Genomic DNA, 17,503 nt, shown 5'->3' with positions numbered 1-17,503 from the left:
ATAACGTGCTGAATATCAGTGGTGACTCCTCAACAGGGGCTTCAGGGCGCAACCAACCACGTGAGCAGCCACACACTACTCCTTGCCTCTCCCCATACTGCTCACTATTTAATTTACCAGTGTTCTTGAAAAACACAACTTTCGTGTTTTCATGATCACTGTCAGTCGGTCAGGCAGCCTCCTGATGAAACGAGAGGTGGGGGCTGAGCGACTATCCACCTAGAGTGCTGTTTCAATACACAGCTTAACATAGGTGAACATCTAGATTGTGCATGTGAAGACAATAATTCAACTGTGATCCCCTCACACAGGCGCAATCAATATACATTTTTTTTTAAACTTTATTTTCCAAATTTTCTCACATATCAGCAATATACAATTGGTGGTACACTGTCTCATAACGTAGCATAAAAATAGGTATCCTGATTGCACATTTAAGTATTGTACATATATTATAGCAGTAGGTATGTAAATATCAACATCTGCACTTTCTTAACACCTTGACCGTGGCGCGAATTCTGCTGCGGTGCTGGTTATTTATTGAGTGAGCGGGGTCCTCCGCACACACCCACTGTGACGTCAGACGGCCTGGGGTCGTCCGACGCATAGAAGGGGTTAAGATTGCATTACCCTCTGCTTGTCCCAACCCTGTGTTTTTTTTTCAAACCATAGCACGCAATGGCCTCTGTGTCTAAGTCAACGTGAGTTTATATATACATACTATCAATGTAAGGATGGTAAAGGAGACATGAATTGATGTCTTGTGTGGAAGCAGCAGCAAACCTGCGGGATATGCTCCGTCACCCCACTCCCTCTGGGACTATGCCATTCTCTAGTTGTGAATTGGATGTCTGACGCAATATTTCAACATATGCCCAATATGGGCACCAGATGTCCTTGGGTCATGACGAACTAGGCATGATGCTGGCATAGATCTCACTATTTACATTACAGTATGCCAATCAGCGTAACCATCCCTGCAGGGTGGGGGCAATCCTACGGCCCCACAATAGAGCTATCTCCCTTTTGGCCAGTAGTAATCAAAGGGATGCAAATTGTCACACTTTTTTAGGAAAATTAACTGTGTATTCCTATAGTGCTACTTCTGGATTAGGAACAATAGTCAGTGTATTCATGACACCCAGTGTATTATGTATTTGCTCCCAGTATGATTGCAATTTGAGACAGGTCCATGTGAGGTGCGCAAAGTCCGTATATGGTGCGGTGCATTTTCGGCAAGTGTGGGGTCTGGACGGGTCTATTCTTTGTGCTTTGGCGGGAGTGCAATAAATATTGCGTAGGAGTTTGAAGTGCAGGAGCTTATGCCTACTGTTAAAGGAGACTTTCCTTGTCACCACGCAGCACTTTGCCCATTGTTCGTCTGTAATGGAACAGCCTAGATCTTGTTCTCATGCGTTGCGAACCTTGTCATACCTCACATGCCTCGCACAAGCGCAAGCTTTTCATAGCTTGGAGATGAGATGAGTACCCGTCTCACTTTCAATGATCAATGTAAGTGGAGCAAAAGAGTCGGGTTCAACTGGGTAAGTAGTCAGTGTGGCACATAGAGCTGAACGGATTCGCCCCAATGCAAAGTGATCCATAAAGGTGATAGATTGAAACCTGGTGTCTTCAGACACCAAGAAAATATGTTCAGCCGGGTATAGATCCCCCATTTTTGTGATAGTGAATTTGACTAAGGTGTGTTGCACCAACTTTTCCCCGGTTATTGGCAGCCAGGTGGGGTTGGGGAGGGGTAGGGCTGAAGAATATAATGTGGTGGCGCCAACTAGCCTCTGTAGTTTATCCCATGCCCAACTGGTGGTGGAGACAGTCTGTATGTCATGTGGGTCTCTAGGAACGCCATTCAGTAGCACAGTGGCCAATCGTTCGGGTATGACAAAATCTTCTTCCGCTCATAAAAATGGGATCCTCACATCAGGATGAAAGCAGGTATGTGCATAGCAGCACTGGGCTACTAAATATAACAGATGGAGATCTGGGACACCAACCCCCCCCCCCCGTAGCAAGGAAGGGTAAGCACCTGCCAGCAGATGCTCGCCCTTTCCTCCCCATACCACCCGGATGTGGTGTGTATGTAAACTCAAAAAGAAACCATTGGTGGGGGGTACGGGGATAGTATGAAAGAGATACAAACATTTGGTGAATACTACCATTTAAAGTATCGCAACTCTGTCTGCTATTGATAGAGGCAGGTGCAGCTAGCGTTCCATTTGGGTTTCTAAGGCACAGACTGCACGCCCATAGTTCAAACTGAGGATTTGCGCAGTGTCCAGGTGAACATGGATGCCTAAATACTTTTCCGAATCACATCACCATTCAAGGGGGAATCCACGGTTCCACGGAACCGTACTTGTTGTCAATGGGATAATCAATGACTTGTGCCAGTTAATGCCCAATCCAGAAAAACAGCCAAATCTGAGTATTTCTCTGATAAGTTGTTCTAAGTTTTCCTGGGGGATCTCAAACATAGAGGATAGTGTTGTCTGCATATAGCAAAACTAATAAGGGGCCAGTTTTGTATTGTAAGCCTCTGTGTAGATGACATTCTTGAAAATAGCGAATCAAAGGATCCATGGCAAAAATAAACAAAAGGGGAGACAGCCCTGTCGGGTGCCACAAGACAACAAAACGGGTCGGGATGGAGTGCCATTCAACCGGAGTCTCGCCAAAGGTCGACAGTATAATAGTGCTGTGGTGCTTATAAAGCTCACAGGCATTCCCATGCGGCGCATAACCGAAAGAAAGAAAGGCCATTCCAAGGAATCAAAAGCTTTTTCTGCATCCAAAATGTTAGACGGGGACCTGGAGGGTCGGCCGAGTACATGGGGAGAGGCCTCCGGTGAGGGCTGTCTCCGGCGATCGTACAGACAAGTAACTTCCCCCCCCACAGATGGACACCACACAAGGATGAGTTCAACACACTTTATATAAGATTCTTGAGGCAAGGTGATAAACGATACAGTGGGGTCAGGACACGAGGATCCTCCCAATTCTAGTCTCTGTAGGGGAAAGGGGTAGCGGGACAGTCTTAGTACCGGTCCGGTACCGGTGCGGCAAGAGGGAAGCTCACAATCCTCGAGCTTGGGGGTCCGCAAAGATGGGCCGCGGCAGCGCCAGCAGGCTAGGATGGTGGTTCACAGCGAGGAGGGCCGCGGCAGCGCCAGCAGGCTAGGACGATGGTTCACAACGAGGAGGGCCGCGGCAGCGCCAGCAGGCTAGGACGATGGTTCACAACGAGGAGGGCCGCGGCAGCGCCAGCAGGCTAGGACGATGGTTCACATCGAGGAGGGCCGCGGCAGCGCCAGCAGGCTACGAAGATGGTGCTCCACGAGAAAGGCCGCGGCAGCGCCAGCAGGCCAAGACGATGGTTCACGTTGAAGAGGGCCGCGGCAGCGCCAGCAGGCTTCAGAGATGGTTCACAAGAAAGGGCCGCGGCAGCGCCAGCAGGCCTCCAAGGATGAGTTCCTCACGGTGTCTCTCGACTCCAAGATACAACTGCCTTCCTGCTCTGGAGCTGCCCCAGTTATAGGTCTGGTCTCCTTTGATGTCCGGACCCTCGCCCTTGGAGGTCGGGAGGTCCGGGATGAGGGAGTCCAGACACCCAGCAGGGGGGTGGAGCCAGCGCCCGGGGAGGCCGGGGGCGATCGACACCTGGCGGAGGGGAGCCATTGACACTCCTTCTCCCATTGACCTGCCAAGTGGTCTCTTCACCCCCTAGGTGGATGGTGGTGCCTTGATGTCGGGGCCTGGCCAGGCCCAGGGTTGGGGTCGAGCCGAGGCCACGCGGCCTTGTTCTGTAGTGTCCAAAGATGGCGGCTGGGCCGGGGCAGTGGTGATGACGGGAGCCTGGACCAGCCGATACTGGGGTGTTCGGGGGCTGGAGTTCCGTTGTGGACGGGTCGTGGGTTGCCCCAGCGGGTTGCCGGGATGGTTCTTGTCGGGGATACAGGGAGAGCAGAGGTCCGGGCCCCGCCATGCGGGGAGGGAGCGGGCCGTCCACGAGGCCTGTCCAACATGCGTCCCCCCCAGCTGAAGGCAGGGAGAGTCACCCATCCTCTTGGGTACTCTCCTCGCCGAGGCGGAAGAAGCGTGACAGGCCGTCTGCGTTGGCGTGGTCCTGGCCTGGACGATGCTCCACAGTGAAATCCATCCCCTGCAGGGAGATGGACCATCGCAACAGTTTTGGGTTCTCTCCCGCATCTGCATCAGCCATTGCAGGGGTCGGTGATCTGTTTGCACCCGGAAGTGGGTACCGAAGAGATAGGGCCGGAGCTTCTTGAGGGCCCACACTACGGCGAAGGCCTCCCGCTCGATGGTGCTCCAGCGCTGTTCTCGGGCCAGCAGGCGTCGGCTGATGAAGGCCACTGGCTGATCGACTCCCTCGGTGTTAAGTTGGGAGAGGACGGCCCCAATGCCATGATCTGAGGCGTCCGTCTGCACTATGAATTCCCGGCTGTAGTCGGGGGCCTGGAGCACGGGGGCGGTGCACATGGCGGCCTTCAATTTCTCAAAGGCCGTTTGACAGTCCAGAGTCCAGTTGACTGTTTTGGGGTTTTTCTTGGATGTGAGTTCTGTGAGGGGCCCCACAATGCTGCCATAGTCCTTTACAAACCGCCGGTAGTACCCGGTGAGCCCCAGGAAGGCTCGGACCTCGGTTTGGGTGACAGGGGGTTGCCAGGCCTGGATTGCAGCGATCTTGAGCTGGAGGGGGGCCACCAGCCCGCTCCCCACTTGGTGTCCCAGGTAGGTCACGGACCCTTGGCCAATCTGGCATTTGCTGGCTTTGATGGTGAGCCCGGCCTGCCGGAGGGCGTGCAGGACCTCCCGGAGGTGGTGGAGGTGGTCTGCCCAGTGGCGACTGTATACAGCAATGTCGTCCAGGTAGGCGGCGCTGAATTCTTCGAGGCCCGCCAGTACCTGGTTCACGAGTCTCTGGAAGGTAGCTGGGGCGTTTTTCATGCCGAATGGCATCACCTTGAAGTGGTAGTGGCCATCCGGGGTAGAGAAGGCGGATCGCTCTTGGGCCCCGGGGGTGAGGCCGATCTGCCAGTAGCCCGCTGTTAGATCGAAGATGCTCAGGTAGCGGGCGACCCCCATGCGGTCAATCAGCTCATCCGCCCGGGGGATGGGGTGAGCGTCGGTTCTGGTAATGGCGTTCAGGCCCCGATAGTCCACACAGAACCGGAGCTCGGGGCAGCCTTGGGGACCAGCACGACTGGGCTGGCCCAGGGGCTGTCAGACGGCTCGATCACTCCTAGAGCCAGCATTTTGGAGACTTCGTTCAGGATGCAGGTGCGCACTCGATCCGGCACTCGGTACGCCCTGTATCGAATAGGGGGCTATCCCCGGTGTCCACGTCGTAAAGGCACCATGGGGTGACCCCGGGGATGAGGGAAAACAGGTCTGCGAATTGTAGCAGGAGATCTCGACAGTCTTGGCGTTGCTCTGGGGATAAGGCATCGGAGAGTCTGACCCCTTCCACTGAGCCGTCCTGCTCGAGCGTCCTCAGCAGGTCAGGAAGGGGCTCTGAGTCTTCTTCCGTCCCACTATCGGTAGCCATCAGGAGGCTGAGTTCTGAACGTACGAAGTGGGGTTTGAGTCTGTTGGCGTGGAGGACCCGTAGGGGGTTCCGGGGGGACTCCATGTCGATCAGGTAGGTGACGGGACCCTTGCGCTCTATCACCTTGAAGGGTCCCGTCCATTTGTCCTGTAGGGCGCAGGGTTCAACCGGGGACATCACCCAGACTTGTTGTCCCGGTTCAAACTCGATGGAGGAGGCATGCTGATCATACCATCTCTTCATGTCCTCCTGACTGGCTTCAAGGTTGGCCTTGGCGAGTTCCCTGAATCGCCGGGTCTGGTTGCGGAGGGTCAGGAGATACTTGTATACATCCGGAGGAGTCTTCTGGGGGGCCACCTCCCACCCTTCTTTGACCAGGCTGAGGGGACCCCGGACGGGGTGTCCGTACAGGAGTTCGAATGGGCTGAAGCCCAGGGATTTCTGGGGGACTTCTCGGTAGGCGAACAGGAGGCACGGGAGCAGCACATCCCATTGGCGATGTAGGGGTTCTTCTAGGCCCATGATCATCCCCTTGAGGGTGCGGTTAAACCGCTCGACCAGTCCATTTCCTTGCGGGTGATAGGGGGTCGTGAATTTGTAGGTGACCCCGCACTGTTGCCAGAGAGACTTCATGTATTTAGAGATAAAGTTCGTGCCCCTGTCACTGACGACTTCCCGGGGGAAGCCCACCCGCGAGAAGATCCCCATCAGGGCTCGGCCTACCACGGGCGCCGTCACGGTCCGAAGAGGGATGGCCTCAGGATAGCGGGTGGCGTGGTCCACCAGGACTAGAATGAAGCGGTGCCCTTGTGCTGTTCGGGGGTCCAGGGGCCCCACAATGTCTATTCCCCCCCACGTTCAAACAGGGTGGTGACGATGGGAAAAGGCTGCAAGGGTGCTTTGATCTTGCGGCCGCTCTTCCCGCTGGCCTGGCAGGTGGGGCAGGCCCGGCAGTGGTTGGATACATCATTCCGCATTTTGGGCCAGTAGAAGTGGGTCACCAGGCGGCTGTACGTTTTGTCTTGCCCCAAGTGTCCGGCAAGGGGCACATCGTATGCTAGGTTCAAGAGGAAGTCGCTGAAGCGGAGGGGGACCACCAGCACCCAGCTGGCCCCCAGCTCAGCAATCTTTTGCTCACTGTAGAGCAGATCATTGTCCCAATAAATCCAGTGGGCCCCCGAGGTGTCTCCTGCGCTCTGGGCGAGGGCTTGCTGCCGGAGTCCCTCGACATAAGGACATGCTCTCTGCTCTTGTCGGAATTGTTCCTGGGTGGGGCCACCCTCTTGACGCCACTGGGCCAGTTCGGGAAGGTCCCGGAGCCGATCGAGTCCTTCTTCGCTGTGTTCCGGAGAACTGGCTTCCAGGGTGGCTCCCTCTTGGACGATCGGGGGAGGAGGTTCTGGCCATTCGGGTTCTTCGGGACTGGGGATGGCGCGGGCGGCCATGGACCGGGTTGTTACGCAGACCCATTCAGGGAGGCCCAGCATCCCCAGGTGCTCTCTTCTCTCGACGGCTGACCAGGGAGAACTTTCGAGATCGTTCCCCAGGAGGCAGTCCATGGGGGCATCATCGCGGACAGTCACTTTCAGCATTCCGGATACTCCTCCCCACTCGAAGGGGACGCAGGCCATCCGACATAGGCTTTCTGAATTGTCGGCCGACCGTACTGGGCAAAGGATATTTGGCAAGATCTGGTCCGGGGTCACCAGATGGCAGCGGACTGCGGTCACACTGGCCCCGGTGTCGCGGAGGGCTTCAGCCCGGTGCCCATTAATGTTGACCCACTGGCTGTACTTCTGTGTGTTGGCGGGAAGGGGGGCCCGCAGGATCAGGTCTCTTTCCCCTAGGCAGACCAGGAACATGGCGGCTGGTTCCCACTCGGGCTGGTCTGGCTCGTACTCTTCAGGGTCTTCTTGGGTTTGCTCTTCTCCCAGGGCGGCGGCAGCGACCTGGCGGGGCATAGGGCTCTGGTTCTTTGGGCAGTTGGGATCATTGGCGTAGTGGCCGGGTCGCTGGCATCGGTGGCAGGTAACGTTGGCGCGGAAACCTGGTCGCATCGGGAGGTTCCCCCTGCCGGCCGGGGGCGGGGTGGTGCTGGCGGGAGCCACCGGGACGGTGTCTCTGCCCCGACCCTGGCCTCCTCCTCCCCCTCGAGGGCGATGGAACCCTTGGGCGGCTCTGTTCTGTTCGCTGGGCCCGTTTCGGGAAACTCGGGTGCTTTCCCGAGTTGCCGAGGTTCAGTCAGTTTACTGTCAAGGAGATGCTGCCTGAGCTCGACGAAGCAGTTGTTAGAAAGGTGCTCCCATACAATAAGGTCAAAGAGTTGCTCGTAAGTGGTCACCTTGCTGCCCTTGATCCACCCCTCAAAGGCTCGGCTAAAGAAGTTCACGTACTCCACCCAAGTCGTACCCGGGATCCGTTTGCAGTCGCGGAACCTCTGGCGGTACATCTCGGGCGTGAGTCCGTATCGAGTGAGGAGGGCGGCTTTCATGTGGTCGTAGGACGTCATCTGATGGTCCGGGAGTTGCAGCAGGGCGTCTCGTCCTTCGTTGACAAACCTCCCCCATAACCCGGCTCCCCAGTCGCTCCCGGGAATCCGGTGGGAGGTCATGGCTACTTCGTAGGCTTTGAACCATTGCTGGATATCGTCGTTCCGGTAATATTCTCTGACGACATCCTTGGGGATGTGGACCTTGGGGTCCGTAGTCACAGGGGGGCTCGGGTGCCCGGGGACCCCGAGATCTTTGTTCTGCTTCAGAATCTCTAGTTCCTTCAAGTTGCGCTCATGCTCGTAGGCTAGCTTTTTCTCTTCTAACTCTCTCTTCCTTTGTTTCTCTTCTCGCTCCTCTCGGAGCCGTAAGTGTTCCAAAGTTATTTTTTGTTCCGCCAATTTGAGTTCTCCATCTAAGCGAAGTCGAGCCAGTTCCAATTCGTGGAGCCTGCTCTTCTCTCGTTCTCGGGCCTCCTCTGGTGAGAGACCCGGTCTTCTTTCTTCTGTCGGCGCGGTGCTTGTTTCGGTTGTCTCGAGGCTTTGGTTTTGGGGTACGGCCGTACCCGTCTCTGCCCAAGTTTCCAGGGCGTGTTTGAAGTCCTCTTTCGTGCTCAGTCCTGTGGTAGCAATGCCCAGTTCTATGCAGAATTGTTTTAGTTCTCTGTGGCTGTATTCCTCTAGTTTTTCCATCTGGAATTTTTCCGTTGTTCCGCTCTCTTTTGTTGTCATGGTGGTTGTGTGTCGTGGGGTGAGTTACTCTCTGTACGATTATGCGTTTGCTCGGATCGCGCCGCTGGCCACCAATGTTGGACGGGGACCCGGAGGGTCGGCCGAGTACAGGGGGGAGAGGCCTCCGGTGAGGGCCGTCTCCGGCGATCGTACAGACAAGTAACTTCCCCCCCACAGATGGACACCACACAAGGATGAGTTCAACACACTTTATATAAGATTCTTGAGGCAAGGTGATAAACGATACAGTGGGGTCAGGACACGAGGATCCTCCCAATTCTAGTCTCTGTAGGGGAAAGGGGTAGCGGGACAGTCTTAGCACCGGTCCGGTACCGGTGCGGCAAGAGGGAAGCTCACAATCCTCGAGCTTGGGGGTCCGCAAAGATGGGCCGCGGCAGCGCCAGCAGGCTAGGATGGTGGTTCACAGCGAGGAGGGCCGTGGCAGCGCCAGCAGGCTAGGACGATGGTTCACAACGAGGAGGGCCGCAGCAGCGCCAGCAGGCTAGGACGATGGTTCACAACGAGGAGGGCCGCGGCAGCGCCAGCAGGCTACGAAGATGGTGCTCAACGAGAAAGGCCGCGGCAGCACCAGCAGGCCAAGACGATGGTTCACGTTGAAGAGGGCCGTGGCAGCGCCAGCAGGCTTCGGAGATGGTTCACAAGAAAGGGCCGCGGCAGCGCCAGCAGGCCTCCAAGGATGAGTTCCTCACGGTGTCTCTCGACTCCAAGATACAACTGCCTTCCTGCTCTGGAGCTGCCCCAGTTATAGGTCTGGTCACCTTTGATGTCCGGACCCTCGCCCTTGGAGGTCGGGAGGTCCGGGATGAGGGAGTCCAGACACCCAGCAGGGGGGTGGAGCCAGCGCCCGGGGAGGCCGGGGGCGATCGACACCTGGCGGAGGGGAGCCATTGACACTCCTTCTCCCATTGACCTGCCAAGTGGTCTCTTCACCCCCTAGGTGGATGGTGGTGCCTCGATGTCGGGGCCTGGCCAGGCCCAGGGTTGGGGTCGAGCCGAGGCCACGCGGCCTTGTTCTGTAGTGTCCAAAGATGGCGGCTGGGCCGGGGCAGTGGTGCTGACGGGAGCCCGGGCCAGCCGATACTGGGGTGTTCGGGGGCTGGAGTTCCGTTGTGGACGGGTCGTGGGTTGCCCCAGCGGGTTGCCGGGATGGTTCTTGTCAGGGATACAGGGAGAGCAGAGGTCCGGGCCCCGCCAAGCGGGGAGGGAGCGGGCCGTCCACGAGGCCTGTCCAACACAAAAGGATAGCAGCAGCTGCTACTTTCTGGTCGATTCGATTTATTACAGCAAATAATGTTCTGAGATTTAAGGAAGTGGATGGATGGGGGACGAAGCCCGATTGGACTGGGGATATGATGAATTCCATTAATTGGGATAGACGATTAGAAATTATTTTAGCTAGTATTTTATAATCTAAGTTCAATAGAGAAAGGGGTCTGTAAGAGCTAAAAAGCATTTGCAATGCAATAGGTCTCGCATTAGGAAAGTTTGAGCTATTGGTATTGTAAATGACCATTTTTTTATTTATGTGTTGGTTTTGAAAATAGCGAAATTAATAGCTTTGTCATTTACAATGCCAATAGTTATCACTTTTGCAAACGTGACTCCTATAGCATTTGTAATGCAATATGTGTTGTATTTACGTGACTTAGATGTATTAATATTAAAAATAACAATGGCTTTTATTTTTTTTAATATAGATAGATAGAGTGAGGGTGATAGAAAGATAGAATGAGGGCGATAGATAGATAAATATATAGATAGAGTGAGGGCGTAAAATGAGGGCGATAGATAGAGTGAGGGCGATAATTAGAGTGAGGAGCGATAGATAGCGTGTGGGCGATAGATAGAGTGAGGGCGATAGATAGAGTAAGGGCGATAGATAGAGTAAGGGAGATAGATGGACAGATAGAGTGAGGGCGATAGATAGATAGATAGAGTGAGGGCAATAGATAGATAGATAGAGTGAGGGCAATAGATGGATAGAGTGAGGGCGATAGATAGATAGAGTGAGGGCGATAGGTAGATAGATAGATAGATAGATAGATAGATAGATAGATAGATAGATAGATAGATAGATAGATAGATAGATAGAGTGAGGGCGATAGATAGAGGGAGGGCGATAGAGTGAGGGCGATAGATAGAGTGAGACGATAGACAGAGTGAGTGCGATAGATAGATAGAGTGAGGGTGATAGAGTTAGGGCGATAGATAGAGTGAGGGCGATAGATAGAGTGAGGGCGATAGATAGAGTGAGAAGCTAGATAGAGTGAGGGCGATAAATAGATAGAGTGAGGGTGATAGATAGATAGAGTGAGGGCGATAGATAGTGTTAGGGCGATAGATAGATAGATAGAGTGATGGCGATAGATCGATAGATAGATAGATAGATAGATAGATAGATAGATAGATAGATAGATAGATAGATAGAGTGAGGACGATAGATAGAGTGAGGGCAATAGATAGAGTGAGGGCGATAGATAGAGTGAGAAGCTAGATAGAGTGAGGGCGATAAATAGATAGAGTGAGGGTGATAGATAGATAGAGTGAGGGCGATAGATAGAGTGAGGGCGATAGCTAGAGTGAGGGCGATAATTAGATAGATAGATAGATAGATAGATAGATAGATAGATAGATAGATAGATAGATAGATAGATAGATAGATAGATAGATAGATAGATAGATAGATAGATAGATAGATAGTGTTAGAACTGGCTATTTCTGGTAGGCTAAGGCTGATGCCAAAGCCAGGGAGAAACCACCATTCTAGTCAGGGCAAGGAAGTCACACGCCAAGATAACCCCTGCTCACCCCCTTAGTAGCTTGGCACAAGCAGTAAGGCTAAACTCGGAGGCAATGTGTAAAGCATTTGCGCCAGCGCACAACAGCAACAACATACTAGGCACACCACAAAAGAGACTCCACACAAGGTTATTATAAAAATAACTTTTGTATTGTAAAAAACACATCAGATAAGATCACACATATACATTGTGCCAACTGGCACGGGCAATATTCACATGGGATTATTCACAAGACAGGGCCACATGGGCCACTGTCATAATCAGCACTTAGTAGAGATGAAATACTGTCAGAAATTAGATATAGTACTTCTAGAATAAGATGTAGAATATAAAATCACTTCTAGAATAAAGAATAAATGTAACATAAAATAGTAATCAAAGATAACAACCAGTAACCACTGGTTACAGGAATCAGGACCTTACTAGGACCACCTGTACTAAAAAGGACAACCAGCTAAGAATAAACACCTTTAGGGGTATAAACCAGAACACCTTACCCATGATGCATAAAACACATTCAGGGGAGTAATAAAGAGAAACACATGATGCCATAAACATTCAGAGGTGTTAAGAATAAAGCACATGATGCAATAAAATACATTCAGGGGTGCAGCGCAAGAAGACACATGATGACTAAACATTCAGAGGTGTTAAGAATAAAGCACATGATGCAATAAAATACATTCAGGGGTGCAGCGCAAGAAGACACATGATGACTAAACATTCAGAGGTGTTAAGAATAAAGCACATGATGCAATAAAATACATTCAGGGGTGCAGCGCAAGAAGACACATGATGACTAAACATTCAGAGGAGTTAGGAATAAAGCACATGATGCAATAAAATACATTCAGGGGTGCAGCGCAAGAAGACACATGATGACTAAACATTCAGAGGTGCAGCGCATGGAAAGAAAGACACATAATGCATAAACCTACACATTCAGAGGTGCCAGAACATAAGTCAATAGCGCAAAAACACACAGTAGGCAATTGCTATTAAAAACATAGGAATCACATTGCGCATAACTTACATAAGCCACCACCTGTGGCAGTCCCTAGGCCAACTGGCCTTGTTGGGGCTAAGACGCCCTGAGTCTCAATGTCAGGGTGCGCTGCCATGCAGCGCCAGTCTCAAGAAAACAAAGCCTAAACGTAGCAGCAGGCACTAAGTGCTGCGCAGCTGTGAAGGCCTGGCACCACTGTGCCCTCTCTGTCCCACACAGGGACTCTCTCCTGAAATTGCGCCTAAACGGTGCAGCTGCCCACTAATTGCTGGGCAGCTGTGAATCCAAACTGCGACAGGGGCTGTCACTTGCCCCTACAACCAAAGCTGCGCCAAAATGTGGGAGCCCCACAGGCTCTGGGCAACACTACGCAGACGTTGGAGCCACACAGGCTCTTGACACAGCTGTGGGGCATTGGAGCCATCTGGCTCTATAAATACACATGCCCCAAACGTTGGAGCTCTCAGGCTCTGGCCACCAAAATGCGGCTTGGGCTCTCACTGGCCCTCTGTAAACAAATGCCCCTAACGTGGGAGTCATCTGGGGCCCTAGAAATAGACTTGCCCCCTCGGGGCACAGAAAACGAATATGGCCCGTAGTTCGAGCCACAGGACTCTGGAAATGCCCAGCATAGCGTGGGGGCGGCCCACTACCATCCGGGGCCGCCCTACATGACCCTCGCTACTGTGCACATCGTTGGAGTGGCCCGCTCAGCTCACGGGGCCACTCAGACTCAGTTACTGCCTTCACCGAGGCCTGGGCTTCTCTGGGCCGGGGGGTACCACACCCGGTGCCCTGATCAGGCACCATCCACATTCCCCACGGAGCCCCCCAGCCAATCACACGCCAGCACCAACTTACAAAAATATGCCAACTTCCAAAAGTAGTACTTCTAGACTAGACACAGTCATGCCGCATATATCATTTTGCAGCATTCATTCTCACGAGTTCATACATACCAAACTCGCCCCTGCACTCCACACACATCAGGAACTACTATGGGCATACATATTCCCTATTCATTCCTATGGGAGGGCAGGTCACTCACCACTCATTCACAGAGAGCTCAAGCACTTTACACTGTACCACAGTGAAAACGTGCGCAGAGGCCTAAAATCACCAACACCAGGTTCCATCAACAGGCTAGGAAAAAGCAAAAAGTCTAGGGGTGAACCTGCCCAACGGGCCGGGTCCAACACAACCCCCTTCCAGCCAAAACGCAGGGTTGACCAATCACTCCACTGATGGGCTTCCTTGCTTTGGGCGACAAAACACGGACACGGACCCGCACGGCAGGGACACCCTCTGGTTTTTCGCCACTCTGAACCTACATGGTTTCCTCCAAACAATAACTCTCTGACACAACTAGGATACCCCACTGGTACTCCCTAGTCATCCACAGCCAAGACCAGGCCATAGGCCATTCAAATCACAGGTCCTAACTAATCCACAGAGTGGGGGGTAGTAACCCCTGGCACACAATAGCCATTCTCCACTCTCTCTCAGTGTAGCTACAACTACCACTGATCCAACAACCTAGGGACCATACCCTCAGGCTGACCAGAGGTCACGGGCAAGAATGCCCCACCCTACCTCTACTTCTGAGTTTCCGCACCCTCACAGAGAAGCACTCACCAGAACACAATTCTCCTACCAGATCAGGACCTCACTCCATCACTGGTCTACCACCTGGAAACTATTTCACTTCTGAGGTACAAAGCACACAGCACAGTTCCTCTTCAAGCAGGTGGGGGGACACAGCACACAGCAAAGTCCCCTTTCCTCTATCTTAGTGGAAACAACAAACTGCAGGTGAGCCCCAGAACACACAGCAAGGGCAGGCCCCTCAGTCTCTTCAGCTGATCCACTTTGGTAGAGATTCCTCTTGACCTAGAAGTTTCCTAATCTCCCAACCTAAGATCTAAACCCTCAGGTTGCACCGGGGTCAGAAGTAAGGACACCGTCCCTCTGCACCCCCTTCCAGTATCAGTATGTCTCAGGCTAGACAGAGCACACGCCAGCGGCGTATCAGCGACACACTCTCCTCCAGTACTCCCTATCACAGGGTGATTCTCAGTATGTCCCAGGCTAGACAGAGCACACACCAGCGGTGTATCAGTGACACACTTTCCTTCAGTACTCCTTCCAGGTCAGGTCACAACCCCAACCCGGCTTTCCCCCCTCCTCGGGGAACGACTTCCAGAGGCCCCACAAATGGTCAAGCACTCTAGACGGTCAAATGCTCAGCGAGCCAGGACTTCTGCACCCTCCACTTAGGAGCGGTACTGCCCAACACTAGGACCGCCGGAGTTCGGGTTACAGACACTCCCCGTCCTCTAGACACAGGAAGATCCTCCTCAAATGACCTATGTACAGCTTAGGCCCCTGACCTGGCGCTCCCTTAGGGAACCCTCCAGGCCTTGAGATAGGGTTTCAGGCGAACGTGGGACACACCGTCCCACACTCACTCCACCTCCACTGAGACAGGGCGTGAGCCCCTACACCCCTACCATACTACTGTGACCTAGCTGGGTTACACAGTAACCTCTTCCCCTTCACAGGATCATCAGATACACAAGCCACTCCTTTTGGAACCACTTCCAAATGCCTCTGCAAGACATCTAGCACACCGCCAGACATCCACCTTCTTGTCCAGTGCCTCTGCAGGACCTCCTGCACACCACCAGAGGTACACCTCTCATGCAAGCTCTTTAATAAAAAGAAAACTCACACCAACTCCTCCAGTTCAGCACATCACTCATTCGCACACTTTCCCCCCTCGGACTGGTAAGGCAGTTTCTACCACCCCTGATCACTCAACCTGACCACACGTGACACAGGTACCAAACTCTGGGAGCGGGGAATGGGAATTAACACACTGGACACATTAAAGCTGCCACCCCTGGATCCTACCACACTGGGGAATCCAGACACACACACTACACTCAGGGAACAACCACCCTCCTGAGCTAGTCATTTCTCCTCACACTCCCTCTCTTCCATCTACCCACACAGGGACAGGATTTGGGATTGGACACTGGACCCAGCAAGGGATTCCTAATCTATGGGAACCTCCCCCTCTATTGGCGTCCTGCCCTGTCACTTTCTCTCATCTGCCACTAAACATAAAGCACAGGAACACATTTGAAAATGACACTCTTGAGGAAAAAAATCAAAAACAATAATCCCAAACATGTGACTATCTGAAAAAAACAATTGCAGAGTTTTGTAATGTAGCCAGTTGTCGCTATGGCACTGCGCAAACACAAGTCCAAATCCGCACCGCTGACCAACAATGTTAGAACTGGCTATTTCTGGTTGGCTAAGGCTGACGCCAAAGCCAGGCAGAAACCACCATTCTAGTCAGGGCAAGGAAGTCACACGCCAAGATAACCCCTGCTCACCCCCTTGGTAGCTTGGCACAAGCAGTAAGGCTAAACTCGGAGGCAATGTGTAAAGCATTTGCGCCAGCGCACAACAGCAACAACATACTAGGCACACCACAAAAGAGACTCCACACAAGGTTATTATAAAAATAACTTTTGTATTGTAAAAAACACATCAGATAAGATCACACATATACATTGTGCCAACTGGCACGGGCAATATTCACATGGGATTATTCACAAGACAGGGCCACATGGGCCACTGTCATAATCAGCACTTAGTAGAGATGAAATACTGTCAGAAATTAGATATAGTACTTCTAGAATAAGATGTAGAATATAAAATCACTTCTAGACTAAAGAATAAATGTAACATAAAATAGTAATCAAAGATAACAACCAGTAACCACTGGTAACAGGAATCAGGACCTTACTAGGACCACCTGTACTAAAAAGGACAACCACCTAAGAATAAACACCTTTAGGGGTATAAACCAGAACACCTTACCCATGATGCATAAAACACATTCAGAGGAGTAATAAAGAGAAACACATGATGCCATAAACATTCAGAGGTGTTAAGAATAAAGCACATGATGCAATAAAATACATTCAGGGGTGCAGCGCAAGAAGACACATGATGACTAAACATTCAGAGGTGTTAAGAATAAAGCACATGATGCAATAAAATACATTCAGGGGTGCAGCGCAAGAAGACACATGATGACTAAACATTCAGAGGTGTTAAGAATAAAGCACATGATGCAATAAAATACATTCAGGGGTGCAGCGCAAGAAGACACATGATGACTAAACATTCAGAGGTGCAGCACATGGAAAGAAAGACACATAATGCATAAACCTACACATTCAGAGGTGCCAGAACATAAGTCAATAGCGCAAAAACACACAGTAGGCAATTACTATTAAAAACATAGGAATCACATTGCGCATAACTTACATAAGCCACCACCTGTGGCAGTCCCTAGGCCAACTGGCCTTGTTGGGGCTAAGACGCCCTGAGTCTCAATGTCAGGGTGCGCTGCCATGCAGCGCCAGTCTCAAGAAAAGAAAGCCTAAACGTAGCAGCTGGCACTAAGTGCTGCGCAGCTGTGAAGGCCTGGCACCACTGTGCCCTCTCTGTCCCACATAGGGACTCTCTCCAGAAATTGCGCCTAAATGGTGCAGCTGCCCACTAATTGCTGGGCAGCTGTGAATCCAAACTGCGACAGGGGCTGCCACTAGCCCCTACAACCAAAGCTGCGCCAAAATGTAGGAGCCCCACAGGCTCTGGGCAACACTACGCAGACGTTGGAGCCACACAGGCTCTTGACACAGCTGTGGGGCATTGGAGCTATCTGGCTCTATAAATACACATGCCCCAAACGTTGGAGCTCTCAGGCTCTGGCCACCAAAATGCCGCTTGGGCTCTCACTGACCCTCTGTAAACAAATGCCCCTAACGTGGGAGTCATCTGGGGCCCTA

This window comes from Lissotriton vulgaris, chromosome 5, assembly GCF_964263255.1.
Source record: "Lissotriton vulgaris chromosome 5, aLisVul1.2, whole genome shotgun sequence".
NCBI lineage: Eukaryota > Metazoa > Chordata > Amphibia > Caudata > Salamandridae > Lissotriton > Lissotriton vulgaris.
The sequence above is the reverse complement of the archived record's forward strand: the minus strand, read 5'-3'. Positions refer to the sequence as shown.